Below are 8,162 nucleotides of genomic sequence, written 5' to 3'. Positions count from 1 at the left end.
CGGCCCGGTGTTTAAGCCTCCCGGCCCGGTGTTTAAGCCTCCCGGCCAATTGTTTAAGCCTCCCGGCCCAGTGTAGCAGGCTTCTGCCCCAGCGTTTAAGCCTCCCGGCCCAGTGTAGCAACCTCCCGGCCCAGTGTTTAAACCTCCCGGCACAGTGTTTAAGGCTCCCGGCACAGTGTTTAAGCCTCCCGGCCCGGTGTTTAAGCCTCCTGGCACGGTGTTTAAGCCTCCCGGCCTGGTGTTTAAGCCTCCCGGCCCGGTGTTGAAGCCTCGCGGGCTGGTGTTGAAGCCTCCCGACCCGGTGTTTATGCCTCCCGGCCGATTGTTTAAGCCTCCCGGCCCAGTGTCGCAGGCTTCCGCCCCAGCGTTTAAGCCTCCCGGCACAGTGTAGCAGGCTTCCGCCCCGGTGTTTAAGCCTCCCAGCCCGGTGTAGCAACCTCCCAGCCCAGTGTTGAAGCCTCCCTGCCCTGTGTTGAAGCCTCCCGGCCCGGTATTTATGCTCCCCAGCCCGGTGTTTAAGCCTCCCGGCCCGGTGTGTCAGCCTCCTGGCCCAATGTGGCAACCTCCGGTCCTGCGGTAGTGGTGTCTTGGCTTGGTGTGGAGGACTCTCGGCCCAGTGAATGGTCTCCTGCCCCAGTGAATGGTCTCCTGCTCGAGCGAATGGACTCTCGGCACAGGAAATGGATTCCTGTCCCAGCGAATGGATTCCTGTCCCAGCGAATGAGCTCCCGCCCCAGCGAATGGGCTCCCGCCCCAGCGAATGGACTCTTGGCCTAGTGAATGTGCTCCTGCCCCAGTGAGTGGATTCCTGGCCCAGCGAATGGACTCTCGGCCCAGCGAATGGGATCCCGTCCCAGCGAATGGGCTCCCGTCCCAGCGAATGGGCTCCCGTCCCAGCGAATGGGCTCCCGTCCCAGCGAATGGACTCTTGGCCTAGCGTGGAAGTCTTTTGGTGGGCATGGCGATCTGTCGGCCTGGTGTGGCCTCAGCATGGACCTGTGGTCTCAAAGTGTGACCCCACCTTGACTAAGTACTTAAGAAACACTGGAAGGTTTGAATTTTCAGATTTATTTCTTCATTTTCTGCTTAAATCTAAGAAGGTCTGTAAGTGTAACTTTTAACCTTATTTTCGTTGTTTTACTCTGTACTATAATTACGGCAAAGTTTAACTTTTAACTTTGTTCTTTCTTTCTACCTGGTTCCTAAGATTCTGTACATGGTACTTGTATCTAAAGTAGCACCTTGTTTAGGGACATAATGCACATTTCACCGTACTCCTGTACTTTCTACTTGAGGATGTGAAAAGAAATCAAAATCAAATCTGCAATCACACATTGCAAAGTGCTGCATAAGTCGCCATACCTACTAATAACCCCTACTTCTGAGCCAAAGCCCACTTGCTCCAAATGTAGAACACAGAACATTGAACAATACAGCAGAGGAACGGGCCCTTCAGCCCATCATGTCTGTGCCAACCATGATGCCATTCTAAACTAATGGCATCAGCCTGCACTTGGTCTATAATCCCTCTATTCATCTAAATGCCTCAAATTTTGCTATTTTATCTGCTTCTACAACCTCCCCTGGCAGCATATTTCCCTACCACTGAGGTAAGGCTCACCAGCCTATAGTTCCCTGGATTATCCCTGTTGTCCTTATTGAACCATTGACAATGGATTCATGGTCATCATTAGACCCTTAATTCCAGATATTTATTGAATTCAAATTCCACTTTCTGCTGTGGCAGAATTCGAACCCAGGTCCCCAAAAACATTACCTGGGCCTATGGTTTAACAGTTCAGCAAACATACCACTAGGCCATCACCTTCCTTTTGCTGTTTTTTCAGTTCATGCTTAAAACTGTTGTAATTAGCCTCCTCCAATTTAGCACTTTCACCTGAGGGTCTCCTGTGGTGCAGTGACAGTATCCCTGCCCCTAGACTAAAGAGGTCTGGGTTCCAGTCCTGTCTGCTCCAGAGGTGTGTTATAATATTTCTAGATTGATTAAGGAAGATAGGTTCCTGTTTATGCTGTGCCTTCTTAGTGCGGTAGGCAAAGCATCAGTCTCATAATTTGAAGGTCCTGAGCTCAATCCTCAGAGAAGGCAAGCTTGAGAGCCTGAGGTGTTTTAACCCCTTGGGGTGGCTCAGTGGCTCAGTGGTTAGCACTGCAGCCTCACAGCGCCAGGGACTGGGTTTGATCTCAGCCTCAGGCAATTGTCTGAGTGGAGTTTTGAACATTCTCCTTGTGCCTGCGTGGGTTTCTTCCAGGTGCTCCAGTTTCCTCCCACAGTCCAAAGATGTGCAGGCTAGGTGGATTGGCTATGCTAAATTGCCTGTAGTGTTCAGGGATGTTTAGGTTAGGTGGGGGGTTAGACATGAGAAACAAGGGGTAGGGGAATGAGTCTGGGTGGGATGCTCTTCAGAGGGTCAGTGTGGACTTGTTGGGCCAAATGGCCTGTTTCCACACTGTAGGAATTTTATGAGTATTGTAGCAAATGGTATGTTGGCCTTCATTGTGAGACGTTTTGAGTACAGGAGCAGGGACATGTTGGTGCAGTTATACAGGGTTTTGTTGAGACCACACCTGGAATAGTGTGTGCAGTTTTGGTCTCCTTTTCTGAGGAAAGATGCTCTTGCTCTCGAGGGAGTGCAGCGAAAGTTTACCAAGCTGATTCCAGGGATGGTGGGGCTGACTTATGAGGAGAGATTGACTAGGTTGGGATTGTTTCTGCTGGAGTTCAGACAAATGAGGGGGGATCTCATAGAGACTTATAAAATTCTAACAGGACTGGACAGGGTAGATGCAGGGAGGATGTTCCTGATGGTGGGTGTGTCCATTACCAGGGGTCACAGTGTGACGATTCGGGGTAGATGATTTAGGACGGAGATGAGGAGACATTTCTTCACCCAAAGAGTGGTGAGCCTGTGGAATTCATTGCCACAGGAAGTAGTTGATGCCAAAACATTGAATGTATTCAAGAGCCGGCTAGATATAGCACTCAGGGAGAATGGAATCAAAGGTTATGGGGAGAAAGCAACATCCGGCTATTGAGTTGGACGATCAGCAGGGTCAAAGGGCTGAGTGGCCTCCTCCTGCTCCTATCTTCTATGTTTCTATATTTCTATGTATGTTTTTATGGTTCTATTATCCTTATCCATGCATATCTTAATACTTACGGAATTATGATCACTATTCCCAAATTGCTCCCCCACTAAAACCTCAATCACCTGGCCAGGCTAGTTCCCCAGTACAGGGTCTGGTATTCTTCCCTCATTGGACTATCTTCATATTGGTTCAAGAAACTCACAAATTCTGCCCCATCTAAGCCCCTGGCACTAAGGGAGCCCTCGTTGATATTGGGAAATTAAAATCACCCACCACAACAACCTTGTTATTTTTACATCTTTACAGGTCCGCCTTCATACCTGCTCCTCTATCACCTGTGGACTATTGGGAGGCTGATAATAGAACCCCATCATAGTGATTGTTTCTTTCTTATTCCTGAGTTCTACTCTCATGACCTCGCTGGATGAGTCCTCCAAGATGTCCTGTCTTGGTGCAGCTGTGACATTCTCCATAATCGCTAAATGCAACTTCCCCACCCTTTTCACACTCCTGGCTACTTCCCTTGAAACATCCACACCCTGGCATTTTGAATCCCACCCTCCTCCCAACCAGGTTTCTGTGATGGTGACAACATTGCAGTTCCAAGTACCAATCCAAGCCCTAAGCTTATCTGCTTTACATGTCAGACTCCTTGCATTAAAATAAATACTCATCCAGATTGCCAGTCCCACTATGTTCATTAACTTGGTCCTGCCTATTCTTCCTATTCGATTTAACGTAACCATGTCTGAGATCCGGAGTACTGTGTCCAGTTCTGGTCACCCAGTTATAAGGAGGATATTATTAAGCTGGAGAGGGTTCAGAAGGGATTTACCAGGATAATGCTGGGTATGGAAAGTTTGAGTTATACGGAAAGGCTGGATTGGCTGGGACTTTTTCACTGGAGTGTTGGAGATTGAGAGGTGACCTCATAGAGGTTTATAAAATCATGAGGGGTATAGATAAGGTGAGTGGCAGGTGGGCATATTTTTAAGGTGAGTGGAGAAAGATTTAAAAAAGACATGGGGGCAATTGTTTTACACAGAGCATTGTTCGTGTGTGGAATGAACTTCCTGAGGAAGTGGTGGATGCGGGTACAGTTACAGCATTTAAAAGACATTTGGATAAGGACATGAATAGGAAAGGTTCAGAGGGAAATGGGCCTGGTCAGGCAGGCGGGGCTAGTTTAGTTTGAGATTATGTTTGGCATGGACTGGTGGAACTAAAGGGCCTGTTTCCATGCTGTATGACTATATGTGTCATAACATCTCAGAACAGCTTGACTAGAAAAAATCTATACTTTGAATTCTGTGTTTTATTTTCCACTGTGTTTCATGAACAGAGTTGACAGTTCTCCCTACACGGTGAGACTCCCAATTCACTGCTGGGTTCATCCCAAAGGCAATAAGATGAAGCCCATTTTTGGGCATCAATAATCCACACAAGGGTCGTAATTGGTGACAGAGGAGTGAAATATTTAGCCAGGGTGAAGTAAGGAAGATGGTGGTCTCTACTTTTCTACCTTCCTGTCTGATGAAATGCCCCTGCCACCAAATTTGCCAAGGGGAGGCTAAATTTCACCCAATGTCTCATCCATCAAGCATGGCCTCAAACAACGGGACACTCTTTCAGTCAAGCACTTGAGTGTTAGCCTGGTTAATTGGAATCTCCATCATGTGCTTTGGAGATGAAGGACCTGTCGTTGAGTGACTGTGGGGAGGTGATGGCCTCATGGTGTTACCGCTGGACTATTCATCCAGAGACCCAGATAGTATTCTGGTGACCTGGGTTCAAATCCTACCATGATGGTGGAATTTGAATTCAATAAAATATCTGGAATTAGGAATCTAATGGTGACTGTGACGTGAATCCATTGTCGATTGTCGGGAAAAACCCATCTGATTCACTAATGTCCTTTAGGAAAGGAAACTGCCATCCTTACCTGGTCTGGCCGACACATGACTCCAGACCCACAGCAACGTGGGTTGACTCTTACCTTCCCTGTGGGAAATTAGGGATGGGCAATAAATGCTGCCTGGTCAGTGATGCCCTCATCTTGTGAATGATTAAAACAAAAGAAATGACATTGATCTACCTTCTAATACAAAGTGCTGGACTTTCAAAGAGAATCTCAAAGTAGCTCATTCACACTGGGTAAATTTCAAACACAACCTTTGAGTTACACAGAGAACACTCTCAAAAATCAAATTAATGGGAAGGGGCAGGAAGGAGGTTGGTTGTTGGTTCAGCAATCTATGTTGCACAGGAAAGTGCGAGAGTTCCTTGACTGAAAACAACAAATGCTGGAGATTACAGCATCCATGGAGACAGAGAGCAAGCTAAAGTTTCAAGTCTAGATGGGTCTTTAGGGTCTTTTTCAGGCTGTAAGTGCAAAGGTCAACTGGACTTTCATCAAAAAAACTCCCACTGAACGTTGTCCATTTTGACAAATTCAAAGGCTGCAATTGCAAAAAAGGCACAAGATATTGATTGAAAAGCTTAGCTGCAAGTGGTTTGTTCAGATGTTTCTAATCAAGCTGTTCTCCAGGATGTTACTGCACAACTCTAGTAGGTAGGACACTACCACTCCACTACAATAATCTAAGGGGCTTGTACATACAAAACAAAGAACAAAGAATAATACAGCCCAGGAATAGGCCCTTCGGCACTCCAAGCCTGCACCGACACATTTTGCCCTTCCAGAGTAAAACTGTCTTCACTTACAGGATCCATATCCCTCTATTCCCTTCCTATTCATGTCCAGGACCATCATAAATGCTGCTACTGCATTTGTTTCTACCACCTCCTCTGGCAGCTTATTCCAGGCACTCACCACCTTTTGTGTAAAAAAACTTGCCTCGCACAGCTCTTTTAAAACTCCCAATCTGCACCTTGAACCTGTGTTTCCTAGTAATTGACCACTCCACCCTGGGAAAAAGCCTTATACTTTCCACTCTATCCATGCCATTCAAAATCATATGAACTTCTATCGGGTCACCCTTCAACCTCGTGCATTCCAGTGAAAACCAACCCAGTCTATCCAACCTTTTTCATAGTTAAAATCCCCAATACCAGGCAACATCCTGGTAAACATTTTCTGTACCCTCCCTGAAGCATCTAAATCCTTCTGGTAGCGTGGTGACCAGAACTGTACACAGTATTCCAAGTGTGGCCTAAGTAAAATTCTATAAAGCAGCAGCATAACTTGTCTATCCTTACGCTCAATGCCCCTTCCATGAAGGCAAGCATGCCATAGGCCTTTTTTACTACCTTATCTACCTTTGCTGCCAACCTTCAGTGACCTGTGGATCTGTACACCCAGATCCCTCTGCACATCAATACTCCTAAGGGTTCTGCCATTCACTGTATAATTTCCACCTGTACTGGACCTTCCAAAATGCATCACCTCATGTTTTCTTGACATGCTTGCAACTGATTGGGACTCAATTAGTTTTGTATCCAATGATAGTCATTCAAGTTTGAGGGTAGGCAATCATTTAGTTCCATTAGTAACTGTCAGAATATTTGTCTTTATCTGTAATATACTCGAACTTTTCACTCATATAACTATAACATCTGGTATGCTATACCAGCCCAGTTAATGAAGCCATCTCTATTCAGTGGGGGGTTTCCTGAAGGTGTTGCTAATTTAATAATTTAAAAACAATGATAGCCGCTGTAAGCAGCAGGTACACATATAGGCAATGGATAACCCGAACTCTCTGCACACAATGTAACTGCTTCAAGATGCAGACAACTTTCAGACAACAGCAATAAAGGAAAGTGTCGTCAGGGAGGAGTATATTTTGCACTAAGTATTTCATCAGTTCATAGTGAAAATGTTATTTCAAAACAAGGGGTTTGACTCTTTTTACAAAAAGTTAATTTTGTTGCCAATATCCTTCTTAAGACCACAGGACATAGGAGCAGAAATAAGACATTCAGCCCATCGAGTCTGTTCCAACTTCAATTGGATCACAGTTGATTTGATAACCCTGAACGCCACTTTCCGACCTTTATCCCATAGCCCTTGATTCCCCCTTCCTGATTAAAAATCTGTCTGTCTCAGCCTTGAATACACATAATGATCCAGTCTTGACAGCTCTCTACAATAGAGAATTCCACAGATTCACTACCCTTTGGGAAAAGAAACTCCCCCTCATCTTTATCAAAATTGTGTAATCCCTTATTCAGAGATTATACTTCCTGGACCTCGACTCTCCTACAAGGGGAAACAACATTTCTGCATCTACCCTGTCAAATACCCCTAAGAATCTTGTGAGTTTTAATAAAGTCACCTCTGATTTTTACATATGCAAAAAAGCTTAAGCCAAACCTACTCACCCAATCCTCATAAAACAATCCCTCCATACCCAGTACCAGCCTAGTGAACCTTCTCTGGATTGCCTCCAATGCCAGTCAATCTTTCTTTAGATAAGGCACATGAAACTGTTCACAGTATTCCATTAATGATTAATACATTGTCTAGTTTTAGCAAAACCACCCAACTTTTATATTTCATTCCCTTTGAGATAAAGGCCAACATTCCATTTGCCTTCCCTATTACCTGCCAATCCTGAATGCTTGCTTTTTGTGATTAATGAGCAGGGTCTTGCAAATCCTTCTGAAGTATCTCAAGGAAAGAAAAAGAAGCTGGAGAGGTGTAGTGAAGGCATTTCAGAGCTTTGAATGTAGACTAGTCAAGGAATGGCCACTAAGGAGGGGAGAAATTGAATTTGAAGATCTATTACTATTAGTGGAGTACTGATATCTCAAACTTTTTGGGGCTGGGGAAGGTTACAAACACAGAGAGGACCAGTTCATGGAGGTGCAATGACCCTCCATCATAAGGCCTCCATCAAAATAGTAAGGGAAAAGGACAGTCTTAAATTGAATTATTTCCTGTTCTGAAGAAGGGTCACAGGACTTGAAACATCAACTATTTTCTCTCTACAGATGTTGCCAGACCAGCTGAGATAACCATACCCATACACATACACACACAGACATACACACCCTTACACATGTATACCCATACACACACACACACACAC

Source organism: Rhincodon typus, chromosome 10, assembly GCF_021869965.1.
Source record: "Rhincodon typus isolate 14 chromosome 10, sRhiTyp1.1, whole genome shotgun sequence".
Classification (NCBI taxonomy): Eukaryota; Metazoa; Chordata; class Chondrichthyes; order Orectolobiformes; family Rhincodontidae; genus Rhincodon; species Rhincodon typus.
Note: the sequence above shows the minus strand (reverse complement) of the source record.